This window comes from Anomaloglossus baeobatrachus, unplaced genomic scaffold (genome assembly GCF_048569485.1).
Source record: "Anomaloglossus baeobatrachus isolate aAnoBae1 unplaced genomic scaffold, aAnoBae1.hap1 Scaffold_2405, whole genome shotgun sequence".
NCBI lineage: Eukaryota > Metazoa > Chordata > Amphibia > Anura > Aromobatidae > Anomaloglossus > Anomaloglossus baeobatrachus.
The window spans coordinates 213,344-230,512 of record NW_027442046.1 but is presented as its reverse complement, the minus strand read 5'-3'; the positions used below and the strand labels follow the sequence as shown (position 1 = coordinate 230,512).

The 17,169-nt window shown below is 51.5% G+C and overlaps 3 non-coding genes and 3 pseudogenes across 3 annotated transcripts; all 6 read right to left on the bottom strand.

Annotated features, from left to right (window-relative positions):
* Positions 1–1,637: 1,637 nt before the first annotated feature.
* On the bottom strand, positions 1,638–1,834 carry LOC142261945 (U2 spliceosomal RNA). The gene has a single exon (XR_012729456.1). It is a non-coding gene; the product is annotated as a U2 spliceosomal RNA (small nuclear RNA).
* Positions 1,835–3,398: 1,564 nt separating this feature from the next.
* Positions 3,399–3,589, bottom strand: LOC142261990 (U2 spliceosomal RNA). Its single transcript, XR_012729470.1, has one exon. It is a non-coding gene; the product is annotated as a U2 spliceosomal RNA (small nuclear RNA).
* Positions 3,590–4,977: 1,388 nt separating this feature from the next.
* On the bottom strand, positions 4,978–5,168 carry LOC142261989 (U2 spliceosomal RNA). The gene has a single exon (XR_012729469.1). It is a non-coding gene; the product is annotated as a U2 spliceosomal RNA (small nuclear RNA).
* A 1,388-nt stretch (positions 5,169–6,556) lies between these two features.
* LOC142262013 (U2 spliceosomal RNA) lies at positions 6,557–6,760 on the bottom strand (annotated as a pseudogene).
* Positions 6,761–12,188: 5,428 nt separating this feature from the next.
* On the bottom strand, positions 12,189–12,292 carry LOC142261956 (U2 spliceosomal RNA; annotated as a pseudogene).
* Positions 12,293–13,680: 1,388 nt separating this feature from the next.
* Positions 13,681–13,881, bottom strand: LOC142261905 (U2 spliceosomal RNA; annotated as a pseudogene).
* Between the last annotated feature and the right edge of the window lie 3,288 nt (positions 13,882–17,169).

The window sequence follows — 17,169 nt, the reverse complement described above, 5'->3', positions numbered from 1 at the left end:
GCTCAGACTCACTCCAGGGTCGTCAGTCCTGGGGCACGTTGTACCATAGCCCCCCACCCTTACTCAGTCTAATAGCCTCGATCCTGGTAGGGCCATGTTTTCCACTAGATGAATATACTATCCACCCAGAGTACTAGCAAGCGCAACCTTCCAGTGTGCATTGTATCATTGTACTAAGGTGGCCTGGAGCTTAAACCACCTCTTCGAACAACACTACACTTGATCTTAGCCAAAAGGCCGAGAAGCGATAACCAGAATTGGTTTGGGCCTCGAGTGGCACCCTGGCCTATGCCGGACACATCTTAGGGAGAGAGAGCGAGAGGGAGACAAACCCACGCCTACAGAAGACATTTTGTCACCCAAGCCAACCCTTGAAAAGGCTGCTTTGCAGAGCAAAAACAAGAAGAATGGTGCGTTTTGCAGCCGCCGCCCCCCACTGCAATGAATCTGAATAACTCCTCCTTTAGGGCGCAAGCAACTCCCCTCCCCCTTGCAGTCTTTCCAATTCACGATACAAAAAGACGGACAGGACAGGTTGCCTGACTTTCCGTCACTGCCACCCTTTGCCATCCTTACCCGTAGAAAGCCCTTTCATCATCCCCAAACCCTAATCTTTTCCCTTTCCTTCCCAGCCCCCAAACCCTGCCCTCTGTACCCTTCTCACCACCCGCATCCCTTCTCCTGTCATCCCCCTACCACCCGGGAAAAAAAGAGCTTGCCCCCTCCTTACACTAGCCCACCCTCCCACCCAAAGAACAACTTCTGCTGCGCAGCTTGTTTTCTAGGCAGCAGCGCTATTGTGATGTCAGCGGGGGCATTGTGACAAGCCGCCAGTGTTCCGTCTCTTCATGTTGTGCACAGTTCAAACGGAAAATACATCAACAGGCAGACTACAGAAAAGCTTACTATCAAAGGTTAGAGGGGGGCTTTCTCAGAGGGCTTTTTACAGTTTTTCTATTCCCAATTAGCCGTTTAAGTGTACTTATTGAAAGTAGTAATTCTTTCATAGGCCGCCCTTTCTTAGTATTTGACGTTCCTTATATTGCGGTATGAGGCTTTGCAGCAGGTTGCAAACATTCATCACCCATGACTGTCCCCAATTGAGCTCAGAAGCTCAATGTCTATCATGACCTCTCTTTTAGAATGTCCAAGAGCAAGCAAACTATTCCTCCAGGAGAGGGCGCCAACAGACTACTAAAGAGATCATCATTACTCAAAGAAAACCCCAAAAACCAATGCATGATAGGAATAAACAGGTAACTTTCTTTGGAGTGGAAGCGGAGAGATCGCACCAGATGCCAATTCTAGATCTTATCACACCTGTGGTCACTGCAGCAGCAGGTGAATCCACTTTGTCCAAAAGGGATCTATTCCATTCAATTGCAAATGATCTAGATAAGACAGAGAACTGCAGCACGGGACATAGCCGAGTTGGTCAGGTTGAGTGGTGATGAGTTTGCTATTTGGATGAATAAAGAAAGTCAAAAGTGTGAAAGATAAAAAACAAAAGGAGGAAGTGTGAAAAGTGAATGGGCCAAATTGAGGTGCATATGAAGACGTATGCTTTCTTCCAATTCATTAAATCGGGCTAATATGAATCAGGTGAATTGAGTTCTGCTTTTGGAAACTGGGTTAAGAAGGGGTGCACCGGTCCTGGAGGTACTGCAATACCAGGTCAATGCGTGGAGTGGACAGAGCAAGCTCTTTTTCCATCTCCCTGTTCTAAAAATCCATTTAATATATGGTCCCCAGATAGGGGACGTATCAGATATTAAACTGATAAGAACAGATTTTTTTTTTTTTTTTTTTTTTGAAGGATGAGTTTGAAAATAATAAAGTGACCGCCTCTCGTTGCCCAGGTAACCGTCCGTCACAAGAGGGCTATGACATCCTACGATGCACACTCCCCCAAGGCCAGCAGTTGTGCAATACCCTGGCACCTTTCAGCACCAACCAAGGTAGTACCCTCCCAAACTACACTTGATCTTAGCCAAAAGGCCGAGAAGCGATAACCAGAATTGGTTTGGGCCTCGAGTGGCACCCTGGCCTATGCCGGACACATCTTAGGGAGAGAGAGCGAGAGGGAGACAAACCCACGCCTACAGAAGACATTTTGTCACCCAAGCCAACCCTTGAAAAGGCTGCTTTGCAGAGCAAAAACAAGAAGAATGGTGCGTTTTGCAGCCGCCGCCCCCCACTGCAATGAATCTGAATAACTCCTCCTTTAGGGCGCAAGCAACTCCCCTCCCCCTTGCAGTCTTTCCAATTCACGATACAAAAAGACGGACAGGACAGGTTGCCTGACTTTCCGTCACTGCCACCCTTTGCCATCCTTACCCGTAGAAAGCCCTTTCATCATCCCCAAACCCTAATCTTTTCCCTTTCCTTCCCAGCCCCCAAACCCTGCCCTCTGTACCCTTCTCACCACCCGCATCCCTTCTCCTGTCATCCCCCTACCACCCGGGAAAAAAAGAGCTTGCCCCCTCCTTACACTAGCCCACCCTCCCACCCAAAGAACAACTTCTGCTGCGCAGCTTGTTTTCTAGGCAGCAGCGCTATTGTGATGTCAGCGGGGGCATTGTGACAAGCCGCCAGTGTTCCGTCTCTTCATGTTGTGCACAGTTCAAACGGAAAATACATCAACAGGCAGACTACAGAAAAGCTTACTATCAAAGGTTAGAGGGGGGCTTTCTCAGAGGGCTTTTTACAGTTTTTCTATTCCCAATTAGCCGTTTAAGTGTACTTATTGAAAGTAGTAATTCTTTCATAGGCCGCCCTTTCTTAGTATTTGACGTTCCTTATATTGCGGTATGAGGCTTTGCAGCAGGTTGCAAACATTCATCACCCATGACTGTCCCCAATTGAGCTCAGAAGCTCAATGTCTATCATGACCTCTCTTTTAGAATGTCCAAGAGCAAGCAAACTATTCCTCCAGGAGAGGGCGCCAACAGACTACTAAAGAGATCATCATTACTCAAAGAAAACCCCAAAAACCAATGCATGATAGGAATAAACAGGTAACTTTCTTTGGAGTGGAAGCGGAGAGATCGCACCAGATGCCAATTCTAGATCTTATCACACCTGTGGTCACTGCAGCAGCAGGTGAATCCACTTTGTCCAAAAGGGATCTATTCCATTCAATTGCAAATGATCTAGATAAGACAGAGAACTGCAGCATGGGACATAGCCGAGTTGGTCAGGTTGAGTGGTGATGAGTTTGCTATTTGGATGAATAAAGAAAGTCAAAAGTGTGAAAGATAAAAAACAAAAGGAGGAAGTGTGAAAAGTGAATGGGCCAAATTGAGGTGCATATGAAGACGTATGCTTTCTTCCAATTCATTAAATCGGGCTAATATGAATCAGGTGAATTGAGTTCTGCTTTTGGAAACTGGGTTAAGAAGGGGTGCACCGGTCCTGGAGGTACTGCAATACCAGGTCAATGCGTGGAGTGGACAGAGCAAGCTCTTTTTCCATCTCCCTGTTCTAAAAATCCATTTAATATATGGTCCCCAGATAGGGGACGTATCAGATATTAAACTGATAAGAACAGATACTACACTTGATCTTAGCCAAAAGGCCGAGAAGCGATAACCAGAATTGGTTTGGGCCTCGAGTGGCACCCTGGCCTATGCCGGACACATCTTAGGGAGAGAGAGCGAGAGGGAGACAAACCCACGCCTACAGAAGACATTTTGTCACCCAAGCCAACCCTTGAAAAGGCTGCTTTGCAGAGCAAAAACAAGAAGAATGGTGCGTTTTGCAGCCGCCGCCCCCCACTGCAATGAATCTGAATAACTCCTCCTTTAGGGCGCAAGCAACTCCCCTCCCCCTTGCAGTCTTTCCAATTCACGATACAAAAAGACGGACAGGACAGGTTGCCTGACTTTCCGTCACTGCCACCCTTTGCCATCCTTACCCGTAGAAAGCCCTTTCATCATCCCCAAACCCTAATCTTTTCCCTTTCCTTCCCAGCCCCCAAACCCTGCCCTCTGTACCCTTCTCACCACCCGCATCCCTTCTCCTGTCATCCCCCTACCACCCGGGAAAAAAAGAGCTTGCCCCCTCCTTACACTAGCCCACCCTCCCACCCAAAGAACAACTTCTGCTGCGCAGCTTGTTTTCTAGGCAGCAGCGCTATTGTGATGTCAGCGGGGGCATTGTGACAAGCCGCCAGTGTTCCGTCTCTTCATGTTGTGCACAGTTCAAACGGAAAATACATCAACAGGCAGACTACAGAAAAGCTTACTATCAAAGGTTAGAGGGGGGCTTTCTCAGAGGGCTTTTTACAGTTTTTCTATTCCCAATTAGCCGTTTAAGTGTACTTATTGAAAGTAGTAATTCTTTCATAGGCCGCCCTTTCTTAGTATTTGACGTTCCTTATATTGCGGTATGAGGCTTTGCAGCAGGTTGCAAACATTCATCACCCATGACTGTCCCCAATTGAGCTCAGAAGCTCAATGTCTATCATGACCTCTCTTTTAGAATGTCCAAGAGCAAGCAAACTATTCCTCCAGGAGAGGGCGCCAACAGACTACTAAAGAGATCATCATTACTCAAAGAAAACCCCAAAAACCAATGCATGATAGGAATAAACAGGTAACTTTCTTTGGAGTGGAAGCGGAGAGATCGCACCAGATGCCAATTCTAGATCTTATCACACCTGTGGTCACTGCAGCAGCAGGTGAATCCACTTTGTCCAAAAGGGATCTATTCCATTCAATTGCAAATGATCTAGATAAGACAGAGAACTGCAGCACGGGACATAGCCGAGTTGGTCAGGTTGAGTGGTGATGAGTTTGCTATTTGGATGAATAAAGAAAGTCAAAAGTGTGAAAGATAAAAAACAAAAGGAGGAAGTGTGAAAAGTGAATGGGCCAAATTGAGGTGCATATGAAGACGTATGCTTTCTTCCAATTCATTAAATCGGGCTAATATGAATCAGGTGAATTGAGTTCTGCTTTTGGAAACTGGGTTAAGAAGGGGTGCACCGGTCCTGGAGGTACTGCAATACCAGGTCAATGCGTGGAGTGGACAGAGCAAGCTCTTTTTCCATCTCCCTGTTCTAAAAATCCATTTAATATATGGTCCCCAGATAGGGGACGTATCAGATATTAAACTGATAAGAACAGATACTACACTTGATCTTAGCCAAAAGGCCGAGAAGCGATAACCAGAATTGGTTTGGGCCTCGAGTGGCACCCTGGCCTATGCCGGACACATCTTAGGGAGAAAGAGCGAGAGGGAGACAAACCCACGCCTACAGAAGACATTTTGTCACCCAAGCCAACCCTTGAAAAGGCTGCTTTGCAGAGCAAAAACAAGAAGAATGGTGCGTTTTGCAGCCGCCGCCCCCCACTGCAATGAATCTGAATAACTCCTCCTTTAGGGCGCAAGCAACTCCCCTCCCCCTTGCAGTCTTTCCAATTCACGATACAAAAAGACGGACAGGACAGGTTGCCTGACTTTCCGTCACTGCCACCCTTTGCCATCCTTACCCGTAGAAAGCCCTTTCATCATCCCCAAACCCTAATCTTTTCCCTTTCCTTCCCAGCCCCCAAACCCTGCCCTCTGTACCCTTCTCACCACCCGCATCCCTTCTCCTGTCATCCCCCTACCACCCGGGAAAAAAAGAGCTTGCCCCCTCCTTACACTAGCCCACCCTCCCACCCAAAGAACAACTTCTGCTGCGCAGCTTGTTTTCTAGGCAGCAGCGCTATTGTGATGTCAGCGGGGGCATTGTGACAAGCCGCCAGTGTTCCGTCTCTTCATGTTGTGCACAGTTCAAACGGAAAATACATCAACAGGCAGACTACAGAAAAGCTTACTATCAAAGGTTAGAGGGGGGCTTTCTCAGAGGGCTTTTTACAGTTTTTCTATTCCCAATTAGCCGTTTAAGTGTACTTATTGAAAGTAGTAATTCTTTCATAGGCCGCCCTTTCTTAGTATTTGACGTTCCTTATATTGCGGTATGAGGCTTTGCAGCAGGTTGCAAACATTCATCACCCATGACTGTCCCCAATTGAGCTCAGAAGCTCAATGTCTATCATGACCTCTCTTTTAGAATGTCCAAGAGCAAGCAAACTATTCCTCCAGGAGAGGGCGCCAACAGACTACTAAAGAGATCATCATTACTCAAAGAAAACCCCAAAAACCAATGCATGATAGGAATAAACAGGTAACTTTCTTTGGAGTGGAAGCGGAGAGATCGCACCAGATGCCAATTCTAGATCTTATCACACCTGTGGTCACTGCAGCAGCAGGTGAATCCACTTTGTCCAAAAGGGATCTATTCCATTCAATTGCAAATGATCTAGATAAGACAGAGAACTGCAGCACGGGACATAGCCGAGTTGGTCAGGTTGAGTGGTGATGAGTTTGCTATTTGGATGAATAAAGAAAGTCAAAAGTGTGAAAGATAAAAAACAAAAGGAGGAAGTGTGAAAAGTGAATGGGCCAAATTGAGGTGCATATGAAGACGTATGCTTTCTTCCAATTCATTAAATCGGGCTAATATGAATCAGGTGAATTGAGTTCTGCTTTTGGAAACTGGGTTAAGAAGGGGTGCACCGGTCCTGGAGGTACTGCAATACCAGGTCAATGCGTGGAGTGGACAGAGCAAGCTCTTTTTCCATCTCCCTGTTCTAAAAATCCATTTAATATATGGTCCCCAGATAGGGGACGTATCAGATATTAAACTGATAAGAACAGATTTTTGATTTAACAGCATCTTTATTATCATGCACTACTCACAAAAAGGTAACAAACCGTGTACAGTGCCGCAGCCCCGTACACACAGAACTATACAATCCTTCTTACATAGCCATAGAGTACGACACACTAAACTATACATCACACTCCTATGCTTATCCATAACACTCAAGCTGAAAGAAAAAGTTAGACAATAAATAACGACGAACCGGCGATTGGGGGATGGGGGTAGGGGAAAAGGGGGATAGGGTGGGGAAATCACAGGCCCGAAGCTTTATTGAAAGACGCACATAACGGGAAAAGGAGGGAGGGGGCATGGAAGAGGTCTAAACCTCCTCCTCGGCGCTGTCGTCCGGACTGTCCATGATGGAATAGTCTCTGAGCAGGCTGTGGATCAGCCTGCGGCAATCCTGGATAGACATCCTCTCCCTCTTCAAGATGAGCCGGTTCCTGGCGACCCAAATAGCGTCCTTAAAGCAGTTCATAAGGCGCCAAGCCTCCTGGATGGCTCCAACGGTGTGAGTCCCAGGGAAGAGTCCATAAAGTACGGAATGGTACGATAGGCTCCCTCTGGGGACGGAGTTCCTCAGGTCATCCTCCAGGGCAACCAACAGGCGCTGTGCGAAACGGCAGTCCCAAAAGGCGTGCAGCGATGTTTCCTCCACGAAGGGGCACCTTGGGCAGTACCGGGTTTTGCACAGGTTCCGGGCGTGCATGAATGACCGGACGGGCAGTCCGCCCTGTATCGCCATCCATGACAAGTCCTTGTGCCCGTTGGTCAATCCAGCCGATGACACGTTTGTCCAAACAGTCTCCAGTGTGTCGTGATGAAGTCCTGTAATGTTCTCCATTTCGTCCTTGGCTCTGATGAGTTTGTGGATAGTCTTTGGCTTCCACAAATCAGGCTTGAGTCCCTCCAGTTGGTGTTCCCTCACAAACCGAACCACGTCTCCGTAGAACCATGGCGCCGTCCAGTTGTAGGGGAAGGAGCTGTCCCACTTGTCCCAGCCTAACCGTCTCCAAAGGGGGAGCAGGAAGAAGCGAGACATGGACCCACCCGCGGAACCTCTCTTGACTCGCAGAGTTCGGCGAACGCAGTCACATACGAAGGAGGATCGCAGGAGGGTGGGGATATCGGGTACGCCCTTCCCACCCTTGCGAGGATCCTTGTACATGATGCTCCGCTTTACTCTGTCCATCTTGGATCCCCAGACAAAACGAAACACCGTCCTGGTAATGGCCCTGCACACGGTGGCAAGGGGGGGCCAGGCCTGGGCCGTGTACTGCAGCACGGGCAGTACCTCGTTACGCAGGACCAGTGCTTTGCCCTCACAGGTGAGGCGTCTGAGGCTCCACAGACCGATCCGTTGGGTGATCTTGGTCAAGCGTTCCTCCCAGGACTTGAGGGCTGCTCCTTCCTTCCCGAACCAGACTCCAAGAACCTTGATGAACTCCGGCTGGATGCTGAAAGGGAAGGGGGCGGAAGAGGCCGGCTGCCAGTCCCCGAAGAGCATGGCTTCCGACTTCCCGCAGTTGACTTTGGCTCCCGAAGCCCGTCCGAAGGTCTCACAGGTCTGGACGAGGGTGTCGACTGAGCGCCGGTCCGCGCAGAAGACGGTCACGTCGTCCATGTAGAGCGAGCACTTGACCTCGAAGCGTTCTGGTCCTGGTGCGGTGATCCCTCTGATCTCTCCATTCCGCCGGATAGCCTCTGCAAAGAGTTCTATAACACAAACAAAAAGAAGAGGTGACAGAGGACAGCCTTGTCTGACCCCTGAGAGGACCGGGAAGGGGTCAGTCTTCCAGCCGTTCACCAACACCGAGCTGTGAATATCAAAATACATTAGTTGGACATACAAGCAAAACATGTTACCCAAACCTAACCTGTGCAGAGCTTTGCCCAGGAACTCATGGGAAACACGGTCGAAGGCCTTTTCCTGATCCAACGAGATCAGGGCTGCGTGCACCCGGCGGGCTTTGATGTACTCGACCGTGTCCCGCATGAGAGCCAGGCTGTCTGCGATGCGACGTCCGGGGATGCCGCAGGTCTGATCCGGGTGGATGATCCGTCCGATAACAGTCTTCAATCTCGTTGCCATCGTCTTGGCCAGGATCTTGTAGTCGACGTTCAGAAGGGTGATGGGACGCCAATTCTTCAGGTCGCACCTCTCTCCTTTACGCTTGTACAGGATCGTGACCATTCCTTCCCTCAGAGATGGAGGCATTCTGCCCTCCACCACCATCTCCTCATACAGCCCTAACAGGTCCGGACAGATTAGGTCTCCCAGCGCTACATAGAGCTCTGCTGGGAGGCCGTCACTGCCCGGTGTCCTGCCAGAACTAAAGGATTTGGCGGCCGAGAGCAGCTCGTCCACCGTCAGAGGAACATCCATGGCCGCCGCGTCTGCAGGGTCAAGATGGTTAGTGATACCTGACAGGAACTTATCGGCGGCCTCGGGGTCAGTAGTCTTGCGGGCGTAGAGTTCGCTGTAGAAGTCGCTGACGACCTTCATCACGTTCTCTTTCCCGCGTCGCATGTTTCCACTCTCGTCTCGTAGTTCATTCATGGGCGTGTGACCGGCGTGGAGTTTCCTGAAAAAGAACGAGTTACATTTCTCACCCTTCTCCAGGTTCTCCACTTTGGAACGGAAGACAATTCGCTCGGACTCCTCCTCGAAGTGCCTTTTCAGGCTCCTCTTAGTCTCCTCCAGCTCCTCTCTCACGTCCCAGCCGCATCGAAGAAGGTCCTGCAGGGAACGCAGCTCACGCTGGAGTCTCCTGAAGTCCCTCCTCTTCAGACACGCCTGTTGTTGACTCTTTGCCTGAAAGAAGAAACGGAACTCGAGTTTAACGTATTCCCACCAGTCAGAAACAGACTGGAAGCCCGCCTTGTAGGCCCGCCACGTGGAGTAGGCAGCTCTAAGCTCCTCCAGAATCTCACCCTTTTCCAGCAGAGAGCAGTTCAGCCTCCAGGAGCCCGGGCCAATGGGGAAGCCATGGCCCAGCACACCTTGAAAGTGAATGGCTCTGTGGTCATAGAAGAAGCAGGGGACCATCGAGTGCCCACTCCGCCCAACCGCCCGAGAGGTAAACACAAAGTCAATCCTGGAACGCAGCGAGCCATCGGATCGGCACCATGAATAGTTCACGGATCCGTGTCCGATGGAGCCAACAACGTCCACAAGAGAGGCTTCGGTCACCATCTCAATGAGCAGTTTGGATGTGACGTCCAACTTGGCAGCCGTTCCAGAACTGCGTCCATCCTCCTCAATCGGGCAGTTGAAATCCCCGGCCATCACTACCGTCCTGGCGGTAGCGAGCTGAGGGCGCAGGGCTTGGAGGAGCTCCAGTCGATCGCTCTTCACAGGAGAAGCATACACATTGATGAACCTGACAGGTTCTCCCGCCCAGGTGCCATCCACGAGCAGTAACCTGCCGCAGACGATTTCCTGAACAGAGTCCAATGTGAAGGCGCTTCCCCTGATCAGCACGGCGACCCCCGCGGACCTACAGTCGCCCCCGCCAGACCAGTAGGATGGGCCATGGGTCCACTCCCTGGCCAGATGGTTGAAGGACCTAGAGGAGGGAAGGGAGCATTCCTGCAGGAAAAATACATCACTAGACTGAGTGTTAAGGAACGCAACAATTGTCTGACGTCGGAACTTGTCTCTGATGCTCCTAACATTAATGGAAAAGATGTTAATGTTAGCAGTCATTGGAGGAAAGAGAAAGTTAGAGTAGGCGGTGTGCCTTAGTTACCACTCCGGTCGGGCGGTTCTTCCTCTTTGGCACCTGCTGGTAAGGGTATCTCCAGCAGACCCTCTTCTGCTAGCTGATCAAGCAGGGATGGTGCCTCAGTGGCTTCCGACTCCTCCATTTCTTCTTCGGCCACAAGGGACTCCACCATCTGCTCCAACACGTCCGGTTCTGGGAGGAGGCCATCCTCCTCTTCCTGGGGTGGGTTAAGGTCCACAATGAACAGCTTGGAAGGTTCTGCGACAGGACTATCTTCCACCTTCCTTTTCCTTTGGCCTGTACCTGAGGAGACAAGAGCTGGAAAATCCTCCTCGGTGAAAAGTGCAAGAGTGCTGAGGCCCTCTGCTCTCATGGTCTGGGGAGGGAGAGTGGGCTTTGGGGGGGGGGTGAGGAGACCAGCTGAGGAGTAGGGAAATGAGGTGGAGGTAGTGGAATCCTCAGTAGGGTTGGCCGGGGGGGGAGGGGTTTGGACAGGGGTGACAGGGGGGGGACCAGGGAGGGGGCAGCAGTTTTCTTACCCTTCTTTTCCCTGGACTCCGTGGCTGCTGGGGCATCGGCTGGAGCCACGGTCGCCGGGTTCTTGGCCGCCTTGTCCTTGGCCTCTGTGGCCTTGGTCGTAGCTGCCTTGGTCGACGAAGCTGTGACTACCCGATACTGGGTCGCCGCGGCAACCCTTGCCCAGGATTTCTCCCGCTGTGGGCAGTCCTTGTAAAGGTGGTCCGCCTGTCCACATAGGTTGCAAGTCTTCTTCTTTGGGCAGTCCTTGGAGCTGTGTCCTGTCACCCGGCAAACCCTGCAGGCGTCCTCCTTGCAGGTCTTCATCGAATGCCCTTTCCCGCCACATTTCCTGCAGTTGTGTGGCATGTCCGGGTAGTAGATGAGACCATAGGAGTTTCCCAGAGAGAATGTCGGGGGCAGGTGCTGGAGACCATCCTCGGATGCTGGTTCCCTGTAGAGTCGAACGGTTACTGACCACTTACCCGTCCAGAATCCGTTGCCGTTAAGGATGTGGGATGGCTCCCTCACCACTGTGCAGAGACGTCCCAGGAACGTGGAGATGTCTCTTCCTGGGGTGTGCGGGTTCCGCATGGAGACCATGATCCTCTTCTCATCCCTCTGTATAGGACAGGATCCTAAAAAAGAATGAAAAGGGGAGTCCGGCATCGCTGCGTTCATCGCCTCCCAGTATCTCCTGCAGGCATTCACCGTGGCAAAGGTTACCAGAAAAATGCCAGTCATGAAGGTCTGGACACTCAGGGTTTCCGCCCTGGAGAAGCCCTGATCCAGAATCATCTTCTTGCAGAACACGTCGCTGGACATGTCCGGCAACCTACCATCCACCGCCTTTAGCTTCAGTGCGACCGTCTGCCGCATCCAAGGCTCCAGGGTTGGAGCCTTTTCAGGCGGCGTCCGGGCTCCCTCCGGCTGGCTGGCGTCGGAGGTAGGGGCCTCTTGGGCCGAAGAAGCCTCTGGATGAGCCTTCCTGGAGGTCCCTGGGTCCTGAGCCTTCCTGGCTGCCTTCTCTGGCTTGCTTGCCATGGCTGGTTCCTGCTTGAGTTCCCGGAGCTGGATCTTGGATTCTTCTCCGGGTGTCTTCTCCCGCTGTGTTCCTCCTCGAAGTTCCTCTGGTCTCCCCAAGTCTTCTCCGAGCCTTCGTCTTCTTGCTTCTTTCTGCCAAGCTCTTCTTCCGTCCGATCTCCCTCTTTCGGTCTCGGCTGGGCTTCGGAGCTTGTCTCCCTGATCGTATCTCGTCAAGTGTAGCTAGCTCAGTTTGTTCTGATAAGAACAGATACTACACTTGATCTTAGCCAAAAGGCCGAGAAGCGATAACCAGAATTGGTTTGGGCCTCGAGTGGCACCCTGGCCTATGCCGGACACATCTTAGGGAGAGAGAGCGAGAGGGAGACAAACCCACGCCTACAGAAGACATTTTGTCACCCAAGCCAACCCTTGAAAAGGCTGCTTTGCAGAGCAAAAACAAGAAGAATGGTGCGTTTTGCAGCCGCCGCCCCCCACTGCAATGAATCTGAATAACTCCTCCTTTAGGGCGCAAGCAACTCCCCTCCCCCTTGCAGTCTTTCCAATTCACGATACAAAAAGACGGACAGGACAGGTTGCCTGACTTTCCGTCACTGCCACCCTTTGCCATCCTTACCCGTAGAAAGCCCTTTCATCATCCCCAAACCCTAATCTTTTCCCTTTCCTTCCCAGCCCCCAAACCCTGCCCTCTGTACCCTTCTCACCACCCGCATCCCTTCTCCTGTCATCCCCCTACCACCCGGGAAAAAAAGAGCTTGCCCCCTCCTTACACTAGCCCACCCTCCCACCCAAAGAACAACTTCTGCTGCGCAGCTTGTTTTCTAGGCAGCAGCGCTATTGTGATGTCAGCGGGGGCATTGTGACAAGCCGCCAGTGTTCCGTCTCTTCATGTTGTGCACAGTTCAAACGGAAAATACATCAACAGGCAGACTACAGAAAAGCTTACTATCAAAGGTTAGAGGGGGGCTTTCTCAGAGGGCTTTTTACAGTTTTTCTATTCCCAATTAGCCGTTTAAGTGTACTTATTGAAAGTAGTAATTCTTTCATAGGCCGCCCTTTCTTAGTATTTGACGTTCCTTATATTGCGGTATGAGGCTTTGCAGCAGGTTGCAAACATTCATCACCCATGACTGTCCCCAATTGAGCTCAGAAGCTCAATGTCTATCATGACCTCTCTTTTAGAATGTCCAAGAGCAAGCAAACTATTCCTCCAGGAGAGGGCGCCAACAGACTACTAAAGAGATCATCATTACTCAAAGAAAACCCCAAAAACCAATGCATGATAGGAATAAACAGGTAACTTTCTTTGGAGTGGAAGCGGAGAGATCGCACCAGATGCCAATTCTAGATCTTATCACACCTGTGGTCACTGCAGCAGCAGGTGAATCCACTTTGTCCAAAAGGGATCTATTCCATTCAATTGCAAATGATCTAGATAAGACAGAGAACTGCAGCACGGGACATAGCCGAGTTGGTCAGGTTGAGTGGTGATGAGTTTGCTATTTGGATGAATAAAGAAAGTCAAAAGTGTGAAAGATAAAAAACAAAAGGAGGAAGTGTGAAAAGTGAATGGGCCAAATTGAGGTGCATATGAAGACGTATGCTTTCTTCCAATTCATTAAATCGGGCTAATATGAATCAGGTGAATTGAGTTCTGCTTTTGGAAACTGGGTTAAGAAGGGGTGCACCGGTCCTGGAGGTACTGCAATACCAGGTCAATGCGTGGAGTGGACAGAGCAAGCTCTTTTTCCATCTCCCTGTTCTAAAAATCCATTTAATATATGGTCCCCAGATAGGGGACGTATCAGATATTAAACTGATAAGAACAGATTGATTTAACAGCATCTTTATTATCATGCACTACTCACAAAAAGGTAACAAACCGTGTACAGTGCCGCAGCCCCGTACACACAGAAATATACAATCCTTCTTACATAGCCATAGAGTACGACGCACTAAACTATACATCACGCTCCTATGCTTATCCATAACACTCAAGCTGAAAGAAAAAGTTAGACAATAAATAACGACGAACCGGCGATTGGGGGATGGGGGTAGGGGAAAAGGGGGGTAGGGTGGGGAAATCACAGGCCCGAAGCTTTATTGAAAGACGCACATAACGGGAAAAGGAGGGAGGGGGCATGGAAGAGGTCTAAACCTCCTCCTCGGCGCTGTCGTCCGGACTGTCCATGATGGAATAGTCTCTGAGCAGGCTGTGGATCAGCCTGCGGCAATCCTGGATAGACATCCTCTCCCTCTTCAAGATGAGCCGGTTCCTGGCGACCCAAATAGCGTCCTTAAAGCAGTTCATAAGGCGCCAAGCCTCCTGGATGGCTCCAACGGTGTGAGTCCCAGGGAAGAGTCCATAAAGTACGGAATGGTACGATAGGCTCCCTCTGGGGACGGAGTTCCTCAGGTCATCCTCCAGGGCAACCAACAGGCGCTGTGCGAAACGGCAGTCCCAAAAGGCGTGCAGCGATGTTTCCTCCACGAAGGGGCACCTTGGGCAGTACCGGGTTTTGCACAGGTTCCGGGCGTGCATGAATGACCGGACGGGCAGTCTGCCCTGTATCGCCATCCATGACAAGTCCTTGTGCCCGTTGGTCAATCCAGCCGATGACACGTTTGTCCAAACAGTCTCCAGTGTGTCGTGATGAAGTCCTGGAATGTTCTCCATTTCGTCCTTGGCTCTGATGAGTTTGTGGATAGTCTTTGGCTTCCACAAATCAGGCTTGAGTCCCTCCAGTTGGTGTTCCCTCACAAACCGAACCACGTCTCCGTAGAACCATGGCGCCGTCCAGTTGTAGGGGAAGGAGCTGTCCCACTTGTCCCAGCCTAACCGTCTCCAAAGGGGGAGCAGGAAGAAGCGAGACATGGACCCACCCGCGGAACCTCTCTTGACTCGCAGAGTTCGGTGAACGCAGTCACATACGAAGGAGGATCGCAGGAGGGTGGGGATATCGGGTACGCCCTTCCCACCCTTGCGAGGATCCTTGTACATGATGCTCCGCTTTACTCTGTCCATCTTGGATCCCCAGACAAAACGAAACACCGTCCTGGTAATGGCCCTGCACACGGTGGCAAGGGGGGGCCAGGCCTGGGCCGTGTACTGCAGCACGGGCAGTACCTCGTTACGCAGGACCAGTGCTTTGCCCTCACAGGTGAGGCGTCTGAGGCTCCACAGACCGATCCGTTGGGTGATCTTGGTCAAGCGTTCCTCCCAGGACTTGAGGGCTGCTCCTTCCTTCCCGAACCAGACTCCAAGAACCTTGATGAAATCCGGCTGGATGCTGAAAGGGAAGGGGGCGGAAGAGGCCGGCTGCCAGTCCCCGAAGAGCATGGCTTCCGACTTCCCGCAGTTGACTTTGGCTCCCGAAGCCCGTCCGAAGGTCTCACAGGTCTGGACGAGGGTGTCGACTGAGCGCCGGTCCGCGCAGAAGACGGTCACGTCGTCCATGTAGAGCGAGCACTTGACCTCGAAGCGTTCTCTTCCTGGTGCGGTGATCCCTCTGATCTCTCCATTCCGCCGGATAGCCTCTGCAAAGAGTTCTATAACACAAACAAAAAGAAGAGGTGACAGAGGACAGCCTTGTCTGACCCCTGAGAGGACCGGGAAGGGGTCAGTCTTCCAGCCGTTTACCAACACCGAGCTGTGAATATCAAAATACATTAGTTGGACATACAAACAAAACATGTTACCCAAACCTAACCTGTGCAGAGCTTTGCCCAGGAACTCATGGGAAACACGGTCGAAGGCCTTTTCCTGATCCAACGAGATCAGGGCTGCGTGCACCCGGCGGGCTTTGATGTACTCGACCGTGTCCCGCATGAGAGCCAGGCTGTCTGCGATGCGACGTCCAGGGATGCCGCAGGTCTGATCCGGGTGGATGATCCGTCCGATAACCGTCTTCAGTCTCGTTGCCATCGTCTTGGCCAGGATCTTGTAGTCGACATTCAGAAGGGTGATGGGACGCCAATTCTTCAGGTCGCACCTCTCTCCTTTACGCTTGTACAGGATCGTGACCATTCCTTCCCTCAGAGATGGAGGCATTCTGCCCTCCACCACCATCTCCTCATACAGCCCTAACAGGTCCGGACAGATTAGGTCTCCCAGCGCTACATAGAGCTCTGCTGGGAGGCCGTCACTGCCCGGTGTCCTGCCAGAACTAAAGGATTTGGCGGCCGAGAGCAGCTCGTCTACCGTCAGAGGAACGTCCATGGCCGCCGCGTCTGCAGGGTCAAGATGGTTAGTGATACCTGACAGGAACTTATCGGCGGCCTCGGGGTCAGTAGTCTTGCGGGCGTAGAGTTCGCTGTAGAAGTCGCTGACGACCTTCATCACATTCTCTTTCCCGCGTCGTATGCTTCCACTCTCGTCTCGTAGTTCATTCATGGGCGTGTGACCGGCGTGGAGTTTCCTGAAAAAGAACGAGTTACATTTCTCACCCTTCTCCAGGTTCTCCACTTTGGAACGGAAGACAATTCGCTCGGACTCCTCCTCGAAGTGCCTTTTCAGGCTCCTCTTAGTCTCCTCCAGCTCCTCTCTCACGTCCCAGCCGCATCGAAGAAGGTCCTGCAGGGAACGCAGCTCACGCTGGAGTCTCCTGAAGTCCCTCCTCTTCAGACACGCCTGTTGTTGACTCTTTGCCTGAAAGAAGAAACGGAACTCGAGTTTAACGTATTCCCACCAGTCAGAAACAGACTGGAAGCCCGCCTTGTAGGCCCGCCACGTGGAGTAGGCCGCTCTAAGCTCCTCCAGAATCTCACCCTTTTCCAGCAGAGAGCAGTTCAGCTTCCAGGAGCCCGGGCCAATGGGGAAGCCATGGCCCAGCACACCTTGAAAGTGAATGGCTCTGTGGTCAGAGAAGAAGCAGGGGACCATCGAGTGCCCACTCCGCCCAACCGCCCGAGAGGTAAACACAAAGTCAATCCTGGAACGCAGCGAGCCATCGGATCGGCACCATGAATAGTTCACGGATCCGTGTCCGATGGAGCCAACAACGTCCACAAGAGAGGCTTCGGTCACCATCTCAATGAGCAGTTTGGATGTGACGTCCAACTTGGCAGCCGTTCCAGAACTGCGTCCATCCTCCTCAATCGGGCAGTTGAAATCCCCGGCCATCACTACCGTCCTGGCGGTAGCGAGCTGAGGGCGCAGGGCTTGGA